Raw genomic sequence first — 13480 nt, 5'->3', positions numbered from 1 at the left:
CCAAATTTTTGAGACTAAATGCAAGAAGGCAATGATTATGACAATGACTTAGGATATGACATGAAAATGATCTAAGGATATGATATGACAAGATGAAGCCAAGACAAGATGACAATACAATGATAAGGATATGTGAAGACCAATGACTTGGAATATGCAAAATGCAACCTAGGCAAGACCTAATTTTAGCATGACAAGGATAATGCAAGAATGTCACCTAAATGGAAATCTAGCTTGGATATGACAATGAAATGCAAACTTAGGGAAATAGTTTTGAACCTAAATGCAAAATGAGGATGCTTGCAATGAAAAGGACTAAAATGAAGGGAGATGACAATATGTCCTAGGACCTAAGTTGGACTATGCAAAACCTAGCCTAAAGTGACATGAATTTTAAAACAAAGATATTCAATGTTTTGACAAGCCATGTTCAAATGTTGGATGAATACTTGGACAAATTTGGACTTTTGTTTGGATTTTGTTTTGAATTGAAGGTTGTTGATTTTGAAAATCCAAGTTGATTATGAACACTTTTGAAAGTTTGTTTTTGATTTAACTTTTGAAAATCATGAAAGACAAAATGTTTGTTTGACTTTGACTCAAGACAATCAAGCACATTCACAACAAATCCTATGGCTGGCAAGGGCAATATCTATTGAATCCTCTAACCATAAAATACAACACTCAGCTAGATAGCTAGACGCTTGGTAGCATTGGCTCCCCCTTACAATGCACTCACTTCTCAGACATACCAAGCTTCAAGTTCAAGGGGCATTACTTCCCAAGAACTTTCTATCTCTAACTAAGGAGTACATGAGAGGTGTCTTCGACATGCGCGTATCACAATGCCTAAGCCAATAGATATAAGGATTTTGGCCTCTAAAAACAAGAGATTCTAGTAAGGGCATCCATTCGGGTGGGTATTGATCTGGTGAATAAATCATTGCAATACCATTCCAGGACCCATTGTCCACAACTTTCATTGCATCCATAGTTATTAAGAGTTGTTTAGAGGAGCTTGGCTTTAGCCCGTCACCACTTTGGCTCGTTCCCTCTCACCAATGCCTGTACGAAGTGCCAGGCAAATCAGGAGGTAGGCCGAGTTCTAAGGGTTAAAACATGCAATCACATTAAAAGCAGACAAAGCATGCATGGTGTTAATTAACCTTTAAGAAATGAAACGTGCAACTACTTTAAAAATTGCAAGCAAGATGTTTTAATGAGAGTCTTTGACTGCGTCCTACATAATATTTGTTAGTAGTTGCATTTTTAGTCTTCATTACACATAATGCCAAAATGTTGCACAGAGAATTAGTACTAAAGAAAAACCAGAATGCAAGAAACAGAATGAAAACAAACAAATTTGCAAGCAAAAACAACTGATTTCACCTCAGTTTCTGGCCTTGCACAGGTGCATAATGCCTCAACATAGGCACAAAACCAATCAACACAGGCACATAAAACTTCAACACAGGCATAGAAAACTCAAACACAAGCGCAAAAAACTCAAACATAGGTGCAGAAGTGTCCGGAAAGCTCTGAGTCACCCTATTTCTTGAGTTTTTCACCTGCAAACAAATCAAAAGCACTCAAAACATGGTTAAGGGGTTAGTTTACGTCGGGCTCACTAGAAATGTAGATCAGGAAATTGAAAATCATCAAAACAATAGCAATTAGGACAACCACAAAACCAAAAGCTGCTATGAAAGGAATCCCAATCCAATCAATGAAGATATAAAGACAAGATATTCAAATCAAATGAAATCAAAACAAACCGATGCAAATATCTCCTTCATGTGGCTCCATTGTTCTTCTTTCACCTTCAAATTTGATGTGGATCTCACCTACAAGTGCAAAAATGCAAGTGGAAAGCAAGTTGTTGAGAGATGAAATTTGCAGCATAAGGTTACCTGAAAATGTGATTGATTCCTTTTCATTGAAGAAAATCATCCAATTTATAGACAAATTGGAGAGAGGACAAGATTAGCTTGAAGAGATTTGAAAGGAAATTCAAATCAAGAATGACAAATTATGACAAGATTGAAATGCCATTCCCATGACAAAAGGGAAGAGAGAAAATAGCCTCCATGATTGCAACAAATGGAAGCATAAACATAGGAGAAAATGAGGGAATGAAATTAGGAGAAATATTAGAAAAATTAAAGAAAATAGGAGAAATAGAAATTAGGTGAATTAATTAATAGGTTTTCATCCATTAATTAATTCATGAAAGAGACCTAGGACTAAATAAATAGATTTATTTAACCCACAAAGAAGAAGAAAAGGATTAAATGAACAAATCATAAAACCCTAGAAATAAGAGGATAGGGAATTAGGTCAAGACAACAAGAAATTAATGTAGGTTCGATCATGATTCTAATTGACAAAGGACCAATGTTGATAAATGATTGAGATTGGTTGACAAAAATCAATGACAAATTGACCAAGATTGACTAGGAGATCAAATTGATAGGCGCCAATTGATGAGGAACAATGACTAACCAATCCAAATTGACATGATTGAAAAGAACAAGGATCAATGACAAATCAATTGCAAAATGACAAGGTTGAGAAGGACAAGGATCGATGATGAATCGATCACAAAATGGTGAGATTGACAAGTTGATAATCACAAATGATTACTAACAAGCTAACGATGATTGAAAGATTGACAAGAGGACAAAACCCTAATTCTATCATCAATTAGGATTGACGATGTCCAAAATGATGATAAATGAGCATGCACCATGATGTGACAGGATAAGATCAACCAAAATCATGATTGAAGATTGCTATTGACAAGACCTAATTTGAAAGTGAGAAAAAAGAAGAATGCAGAAGAAGGACTCAATGCTCGCAAATGATAAAGACCAAGTGCACAACATAGAAGAGATGTTAATGCGACACAAGAACCCTAAAATAAGGCAATGCGCCAATGTTAAAGTATGACTCCACAAGCATTGACCTTTTTTAGATGACTACACTTACTTCCAACTGGACCTTTAGGCATTTTCCTTGCAAATAGTGCTTCAAGTTCTTCAAGTTCTTGATTTTCTCTCCTTCTTTCCTCAAGTTCTATTGCATAAAAGGCTTTCCAATCAGACTTGTCAAATGATGGTGCAGATGATGTTGATGCCTTAAAAGCTAAATCTATCTTTATAGTAGCAACAAGACCAAATTCCTCAATTTCAAAAGTTGAAAGTTTTCCAATCAATGTATCCCTAGTTACTGATGTATTAGGCATTGTTCTTAACTCATTTGTAGTAGTAATCTTCATTTTATATGCCAGTGGAAATCCTCTTAAAACTTTTAAAACAATTTCATCTTCACTTAAGGTTCCTCCACAACATTTAATACTCAAAATAATTTCATTTACTCTTTCCATAAAAACAGAAATCCTTTCATCTTCTTCCATTTTAAGATTTTCATACCTAACCCGGAAGCTTTCAAGTTTTGCAATATTACTTTTCCTAAGGTAGGTGGATTAGGCTGACCGGGAGTAGGAGTAGTATAGCCATTCTTTGTAACTTCCCAAATGTCCTGTCCAATGCAATTTATATGTGTCTCCATCCCGATCTTCCATATTCCATAATTGGTTCCATCAAGTTTAGGACTATCCTTCCTGAAATAGTTAGTAGACATTGGATCTCCTCAAGTTGTTAAACTTCTAAAAAGAGGACTAGGCTCTAATACCAATTGTTAGGTCCCGAAGACAACTGAGAGGGGGAGGGGGGTGAATCAGTTGTCAAATAAATTCAAACCAAAACAAATTAACCAACTTTAAAGCTTAATACCGGTAAACCAAACTCTTATGCTGATAGATAGTTTTATCAGTTAATTACAGTACCGTTAAAGATTAATGCATGAAATAGAAAGACAATAACATCCACAACACATAACACAAATATTTGTACATGGAAACCCTGTAAGGGAAAAAACCATGGTGGGAAACCTTACCCACAATTAGATGATACTATTGCACATAGTATGTGTGTACAAATGGTGTCTACACATGCATAAATTTCCAAGCACCTAGAGCTCACTGCTCAAACACAAATAGGAGTCACACTTATTACAATTGGATGGTTAAGTCCAATAAGGATGTACTATTCAAAATAGCATCTTACTATGTTGGATTCAGTATTGGTGTAGTTTTGATTATCTTCGCAAAAACCCTCCTTCACCCTTCAAATGATGTCTACATGTATAGCTCTACTTATTCTGGCATATACCAAATTATTTCTTCCTTCGCATTCCACACTTGATCTTACAAATAAGATCTTACATTTATATCATAACCTAAGATGAATTTTAGTAGGTCGACTCTAAAGGATATTACAATAAAATCAATTTACAAATAAAACAATATTCAATGCAATAACCGATTCAACATGTCAGCTTGGTGCATTTACAACAATAATAAAACATCTCCATAGCATGTCGTGCTAATCTAAAAAGACAAACCTACCAGTGTATAACCTAGACCTATTTATCGGTAACAGCAAATATGCAAGCATGAATATGCCAATGAATAAATCTCCAAGAAAAAGTGTCCAAATGATGTCTTCGACATAACCAGGTGTTTTGCATGCCATTCCAAGTGCCAGTGGTTATCATATCCTATCGATGTACCAGATACTGGCGACTGTGCATAAGTCACTTCCTTGTTGATGAACATATCTGATTCTTCAAAGTGCCAGAGTTGATAAGTGTTGATAGGTGTTGACATCAATGACAAAACCATACCAAAATACCAACAATGTCATCTACAATCTCCATCAAAATTTTCTTATAGATGTCTAAGTGTAAGATTACACTATTTTCTATGCTCTTCTTTTCATCATTTGAAAGTGTGTTATATAACTTGCTGATATTTTTCAATTTCCCATCCTCAGTTATCTCATTCAGAAGTTTGTCCAAAGGTGGAATAACCTATTTTTCTTTCCTTTTCTTTGGTGTCAACTTCTTAGCCAGAGGCCTAACTGCCTATTGCTTTTGTCTTGTGCTTCTGGGTGTAGGTGAGGGTACCGGTGAGGGTTTTCTTTTTCTTTCTACCCTTTTGAACTTAGCTGGTATATCACTGTCCGAGGAGGTAGCAATTGTTGAAAGATGTGCTTCCAGTTGTAGTCCTTCCAATTAACTCTCCTTAATACCAGTTTTGTTCAATACATCTTCTTTTATTGCTTTTGCCTGTCTTGTTCCCTTCCTCACTATTTGTTTAGTTTTCTTGATTCTTTTCTCAGATTGGATTTTTCTTTCTATGGTCTCCACATTGGCAAAAAAATTCTTAGTTGGTTCCTTAGGTTCTTCTAAGAGGGATTTTGTATAGGTTTCAACTATGTTGTCATCTACCTCATATCCCATCTCTGTGACCTAAACAGTCCTAGGGATAACTACCTCCATCAAAATTTCATCTTTCTTGATCACAAAGCATATATCTTTTTGATACTTATCAACAATTGCTTGAGATAGCCTTATTCTTGTCTTCATTTTTTCTTTCAAAGTTTGAAAATGTTCATTTATGTTTTTCTCCCTATCATCTCCCATGTTGTTCAATATGTCTAGAAGTTGTTTCCCTACAGGTATATCAAAACCAAAGTCTTTCCTACCAATACTAGGAACTTGCTTGGTAAAGTACAACATTAAACACACAAGCTGATTGCCAAATCTGAAAGTTCCTTTCTTATCACCATTGGTTTTCTTCAAATTGTCTATTACTTCACCTTTTAGACACTCACATACATCAATCATAGCACTATTATTCACCATGTCATATGCACTTTCAATACATAAGCTAGAAACAAAGTTTAGTATGTTTGCATGTGTAGCCTTATAACCAAGAATCATACTAACAAGTATAACATTGATATCTTTCACATCGTTGACTCTTAGGGATCTTTTATCAAATGTTGCACCGGTTACAATCATCACGGTGTCATTTGGAATATTCTTAGTTTTATCAGGCCTGCTACTGGTGGAAGGTAAGCTTGTCACTGCCCTAACTGTCTCTTTAGTAATCTTATGGATGGAATCCAGCCAAAAGAACTCTCCATGAACTCCTCTCAAGACAATCCTTACCACATCCTTAGGAAAATTAGGGATACTAAGAATGTCCACAAAACCTAGGGTTTTCACTATCTTGTGTTTTAGTTTAACATTTCCATGTTCATCATAAATTATAGTCCTATACATGTTCATTATTTATTCAGCTCCTAGTTCCTCAATATTACAATGTATATAGATTCTAGAATCCTCAGCATAAACTACTCCCTTAGGTATCATCTTTATTCACAATTTTGTGAATAAGTTTGAACACAGGTCTAGGGTGCTTAATAATTTCAATCACAGTAGGGTTTGCAATGAATTCAGGTGTAGAGGAAGAATCCATAGTTATAAATACCTTAATCAACCTTTAGGATGATTTTCTTGGATGATTTGCTTCACTTTTCGATGTGGATGCCTTCGCTCAAGATTTTCATGCTTTCTAGAGATTTGAATGCTTGGTGAATGAAAAAAAGAGCCAAAACACTCGCTTTATAATGTTATTTCTTTCAAATACCACATTTAATGCCTGCTGGTTAAGTCAAAACTTAACTCATCTATCGATAAAGAAGTGATCCAACTTCTCACCATCAACTGAGGGTAAACTAGTATGTTTTTCAATTTGTTGCCATACCCCCAAGGGATTATTTCTCAGTTAGATGAAGAATATCCTACTGGTGGAGTGATACTTTGTTCTACCGGTGAAGGAATAGCTTCACTAACATTCATGTTAGACTTTCGAATCCATTGTTTTAAAAATTCTTGCTTTACCTCTTCAACCTTTTCTTTACCTTTCAAACATGGTCCTTTATTATTTGCCGGTGATGTCTTACTTCTACAAAATTTTGCAATATGTCCAATCTTGTTACAAGCATAACAAGTCACATTGTTTTTCTAAATAGCTTTTCCATATCCTATTCCGGTATGTGTTCTACATTGATTAGATAAGTGTCCAAATCTTCCACAAATATAACATCTTACATTCCTTATGTTGTTTTCTAAATTATGACCAGCTTTATTGCATTTAGAGCATTGACCGGTGGGTGCATTATTATTCTGATAGTTTCTAGATCTACACAGGTTTTCTCTATGACCATACTTGTTATAGTTAAAGAATTTTTCATTGAATTTAGGTTGTCTTACCAGTTTGCTGTGATCATGTCTATTTGCAGTGCCAGAGCTTTCACCAACTTCAAAGACAAGGACATTTGTGTCACCATTAGGTTTCTGATTTTTCAGCATGTCATCAAGTTCTTCTAAACATTTCTTGAATATTTCCTTGTGTTGATTTGTGGTAGCCAACTCATTTTCCAAGAAATCTTTCTGTCTCATGAGTTTAGTTTTATCATGTTCCAACTATATCATATTTGTTTTTAACATATCATTTTCATGACTGAGTCTTAGATTTTCATTTGCAGTATTCATTGATTCTTCTAGCCAAATCATCTTCATTCTTCTTTCTAGCTTCAATGTCTTTACAAAAACTCATCATCATTGTACTATTTTCTTGTCTTAGTTTGTTCACAAGGTCATTAAGAGTTTCTTTCTCATCATCATCACTCTGCATCTTCTTAGAAAGTTCTCTTCTTTTGTTCCTAGCAATAGGGATATTTTTATGAAGTCCTTGAATGATTTCTTGTGTAGCCTTCAGATCATCTTCAAGTTTCATATTCTTCAACTTTTCTGCATCATAGTCTGCAAGAGATGTTTCTAGTTGCTTCCTCAAGTTTTCCATCTCTACCAGTGTCAAAATATTCCTCAAACTATTAGGCTTTTGAAAATAGAGGACTAGGCTCTAATACCAATTGTTAGGATTCCCAGAGATACTGAGGGGGGGGGAGGTGAATTAGTATCTAACCAGTTAGTTGATTTTCTTAACTTATTAAACGAAAAACATTCCAAAACTGTGTATCGGTAAACCAAAATTAATGTAGTAAATAAGAACAACAACTACAACATGAAAGACACACCATAACACAATATTTTTAATGAGGAAACCTGGTGTGGGAAAAACCTCAGTGGGATTTGTGACCCTCAATATTCCCTTACTGGCCAATGAGAGAATATTATTGTTATAATAGGAGTCTGCACATGCAGGAAGGCCAACTGCCTAAAGCTCACTGCTTAAATACAAAAGAGAAGTCTCATTGACTTACACAAGTGGATAATGAAAATCCAATGTCATGTACTACTACAAAAGGGCATCTACTATGCTAGATCCAGTACCGGTTTAAGCTCTACAATAATCATAAACCTTACTTTACAATCTGCCTGAATATTCACACATAATATCCATCATATATCCTATCTACAAATGTTCTCTAAGATCTCATACTTATATATGAGCCTTATTACAACTCACCTTGTCATCTTACAAAAAGATATTATAATTAATTACATTTTGTAATAAATAAAATCCTGTTGGCTAGGGTGTCGGTAATCAATCTTTTTGGTGTCGGTGAACGTATGCCGGTGTAGAGTGTATTGGTGTCAGTTCCTGCCGGTATAATATGATTGTAAGGTTTCCATCAATGACAATACCTCCAATCACGTACAATTTCTCATTGGAGTGTACATTTGCCAACAATCTCCCCCTTTGGCATTGATGGCAACACTCATGAAAAAAATCCAAAAAGTGTTGTCCAAAAAAAATGTCTTACCAAAACTGTCAAAACTATGTGCTCTGCAAGATCTCCCTGAGTAGATGATCTCTTCTATTATCCTTTTTATTATCCTCAACTACTCCCCCTTTGGCTGTCATTCAATGTCAATTGAGTGTAGTTCCTTCCTAGTTCCCTATAACCTGTTTATTACAATCTGATAAATTTCTGCTAAGACAACATTTAGACCGTTGTTGAACCTCTCACTGTCCTTTATTGCTTCTTCTATTCTTTGAATTATACCAGTGAGAAAGTGCATTTTCTCTTCCGATGTCTTAAAGATTGAAACAAGAGCCTCATAAATCTCTTTTCTCAAAGGGATGAGGATATCCATTTTAGGACTTAGTCTGCACTTAAGTTCTTTTGCCTTAACCTTTATCCTTTTCTTATCTTTCTCAAGCTTTTCTATTTTCTCTTCAAATCCTACAATTTCTTGTTCAATTACTGATAATGAGTCTGATGAACCTATCAAGTTGTCAGCAATATCATTTATTTCCTTTTGGGCTATGTCGATCTCTTTATCTATATCTTTTATTAAAATGTTTGTTTTTCATGTGTCTCTATACAATTTCTTGATGTCCAAAATTGTTTTTCCTAATACCGGTAATAAGGTTTCCATATGTTCTTTATTATTCTTTACTGTTTCCTCAAAGAATTTTTCCTTCTCTTTATTCATTTTCTCTCTAAAGGTGTCTTCATTTATCTGATCCAATGTTATTAGGTTGTCAGTTATATACTTAGACAATGTGTCTAATTGGCTCAAAGAATCTTTATTTTCTATGTTACACTTTGGAGCTATCATCTTCAAAATTGGTAAAGTATCATCTATAGCCTTATAAGCTTGTGCATTACACTCTGTTACTTTCTTTATTTAATCTAATAGTACCTCTGTTACATTTGTAGGCCTAAATTCAATCATGGATGTTCCAAATGACTATCCAACTATTTTTACAATCTGTAATCCGCTAGTTGTAGTGATAGCTTTGCTTTCCTCTTTCTCTAGAGGATCTGTTTGTGTTTGCATTTCTACTACCAAAGGCTTGGGCTTGTCAAATGTGGTTGGTGGCAGTGTCTATGAAGAAGAATGTTGGTCTACCTATTTCTCAATGTTTTTCTCAGTATGGACCTATTGATCTATTGGTATCTCAGTGTCCTCTCCTGATGGTGTCTATATTTGTGCCTCTGTAGATTTTACTGTAGTGTCCATTGCTAGTTTTTCTTTGTTTACCTTTGTACTATCTACTCTCAATGACTCAATAGGTTTTCTAGTTTCAGTAGTTGCTAGTGGCTGAGTAGATGCATCAGTATGCACATCTATGGTCTCTTCCTTTGATTTGATTTTTTAGTTTGTTGTTCTACCCCAATTCCAATGTTTTCAACTCCAATATTTCCTGTTGGTGGCTTAGTTACCAGACCTCTCTTGTTAGTTGTTTCCTTATCTACCACAATATTGAATTCCTATGTGTCAATGTTCATTGTGTATAGCACCTCAGAATCAGGATTCGTATCCTCATGTGTTGTTTCCATACTCTCTGTTGCTGGTTCTGTGTCAACAGTTTGTATCATTGGAGTATCAGAAGGAGGTGGGGGCAAGTTATCAGTTATCTTTAGGCTTGGAGGTCCACCTACTTTACCTTTCCCCTTATCCTTATCTTTTTGGTAGACTCTGATAGTCTTTGGTTTTTTAAGCTCTTCTTGTTTTTCTTTTTCAACAAAAAATATATCCCACTGAGCTATAGTTTCTTCTGATATTTCATTTACTCTACCTGCCATTAGTGCAACATGTAAGGGACTAGTCAAAAATACTATCCGGTTGGCCTCACTAATCAACTCATCAATCTCTTATGTGGAGTTTACTAGGTGAGATTTTTATGAAGTCCTTGAATGATTTCCTGTGTAGCCTTCAGATCATTTTCAAGTTTCATATTCTTCAACTTTTCTACATCATAGTCTACAAGAGATGTTTCTAGTTGCTTCCACAAGTTTTCCATCTCTACCAATGTTAGAATCTTCCTCAAGCTATTAGGATTTTGAAAATAGAGGAGTAGGCTCTGATACCAATTGTTAGGATTCCCAAAGATACTGAGAGTGGGGGGGGTGAATCAATATCTAATTGGTTAGTTGATTTTCTTAACTTATTAAATGAAAAGCATTCCAAAACTATGTACTAGTAAACCAAAATTAATGCAGTAAATAAGAACAACAACTACAACATGAAAGACACACCATAACAAAATAATTTTAATGAGGAAACCCGGTTTGGGAAAAACCTCGATGTGATTTGTGACCCACAATATTCCCTTACTGGCCAATAAGAGAATATTATTGTTACAATAGGGGCCTGTACATGTAGGAAGGCTAATTGCCTAAAGCTCACTTCTTAAATACAAAAGAGAAGTCTCACTGACTTACAAAAGTGGATTATGAAAATCCAATGTCATGTACTCCTACAAAAGGGCATCTACTATGCCAGATCCAGTACTGGTTTAAGCTCTACAATAATCATAAACCTTACTTTACAATTTGCCTGAATATTTGCACATAATATCCATCATATATCCTATCTACAAATGTTCTCTAAGATCTCATACTTATATATGAGCCTTATTACAAATCACCTTGTCGGCTTACAAAAAGATATTATGATTAATTACATTTTGCATTAAATAAAATCCCATCAGCCAGGGTGCCGGTGAACATATGCCAGTCTAGAGTCTGTCAGTGTCGGTGCCTACCGGTATCATATGATTGTAATGTTGTCGTCAATGACAATACCTTCAATCACATACAATTTATCATTGGACTGTGCATTTGCCAACAATCCCCTGATTTTAAACATTAACTACATACCACCTTTGATTAGGTAATAATCCTTCTCCCTTATGTAAAATACTTATATAGGATAATTCACTTAAATCAAATTATTAAACACTTGTAAATATTTATTTATATAAAATAATTTACCCTAATGATAGTTTTTCAATAACCTAAGGTAAAATATTTTATATGGCAAATAGAAGCATATACTTCCCTATGCAAAATGATATCCATGGAAAAACTTCTAATACCTCTTCACCTTTTAGGGCACTTGAATTAGGTTGGAAATATTTTATCACATGAACATACCCTTGCAAATACCAATCAAATTGTTAAGTATATGATATAAATAATATACCCTAATAAATATATTCAATTTATAAACCTAGGGCAAATAAAATGCATATGGAAGGATCACTTTAATAAATAAATGCTTTTCATCACTTTACTTATGGTAAAAATACATTTTCTCCAAAATAATAATAATCATGCTTTGATCTTTAAAACATTAAAACTATTTACCCTAATATAAAATGATTCAATGAACTTTAAAGGGTAAAAAACATATAATTAAAATATTTTAATGATTTTCAAGATTTAAAATGACAAAGTATATTCACTTGTATTTATTCAAAGGAAATTGAAAATATAACCAAGGTCTAAGAATACTTCCTCTTATCTGCCAGTAGAATTTTACAGTCTTTCGGAAATTTATTTGTAAGACTTGAAAAGAATTCTCCTATTTTTTTAGCATCTCATTTCTTCCTTTTATCCATTGGTAAGTCAATGGTCAAGCCAATAGTGCTGGGAAAATGCAAAGCTCTGAGCATAGATGAGCATTGGCTTCCTACAAGATATCAATTGTGCACAACTCCACAACCATCAACTGAAACTACAAATGCAATCATATTTGAAAGCTTTTAAAAACAATTAAAATATTATAAAAATGCCCCCCAAGGTGAGATATATGATTTGGACAATCATTTTAAGATTAAAAACATCATTAATCATTCATTTTCTGCTTCAAAAAATGGCCTGAACTGTAAAAACGTGAATTTAGTTTTAGCCACCGTGCATTCCAGAATGGATTGATTAATCACTTGAGTGCTTTGTTATATCTTTATCAGAGATCGGGGAGACTTATTTTTTATTACAACGATCTCCTGATGAGTTTCATCCTTTTCCAACTGGCCATGTATAAAGTCTTTTGAACTTTATAAGTCCTATATAAATATATCTTTTATTCAAATAGTTTATTTAAAATGATTTAAACATATATTCCATAACAACATTATTTATCAAATTCAAATTTGAATCTCGTACCTATATATTTTATCTTTCAAAATGAACATATATTTCCTCTTGCAAAATAATAATATTTTGGCTGAATAATAACCTACAAACATCATACTCAATAAACTTTACATCAGCCAAGAAGATATTAAATGAATTCCTTGATACCTGGGATTTTGCATAGAGCATCCTTGTATCATAAATATTGTAAAGAATAGACTATACTATTATAAGATTAATTCAAGAAAGAAATATTAACATGTAAAAATGACTACTTGAATTAATGTTACATTTCACATGACAATTTAAAATAAATTTCAAACAAGGTCGCTTTGGGAAACATAGCAAATCAAATCATGGAGGATTAGAAACTAGCATAATGATACATTGTGATATGAAGAATTCAAAGGAATGTTCAATTCAATATGAAAGCTCAATGGGAAAGATTTAATAATACTCAAAGATGACTTACTTTGATAAAAATTTATCTCACCATTAAAAAATATAAGAAAATGCAAATGGAGTGGCTTTAGGAAAAATGGTAGATGATATCATAGGAACATGCAACTTGGTACAAGGGTTATTTAATATACATAAAATGCAAAAGAACAATTAGATTGGCATAATAATGCTTAAATGGAGAGAAATTATGATTTGAAAAGGCATCC

This window comes from Cryptomeria japonica, chromosome 6, assembly GCF_030272615.1.
Source record: "Cryptomeria japonica chromosome 6, Sugi_1.0, whole genome shotgun sequence".
Classification (NCBI taxonomy): Eukaryota; Viridiplantae; Streptophyta; class Pinopsida; order Cupressales; family Cupressaceae; genus Cryptomeria; species Cryptomeria japonica.
This window is presented reverse-complemented; position numbering follows the sequence as displayed.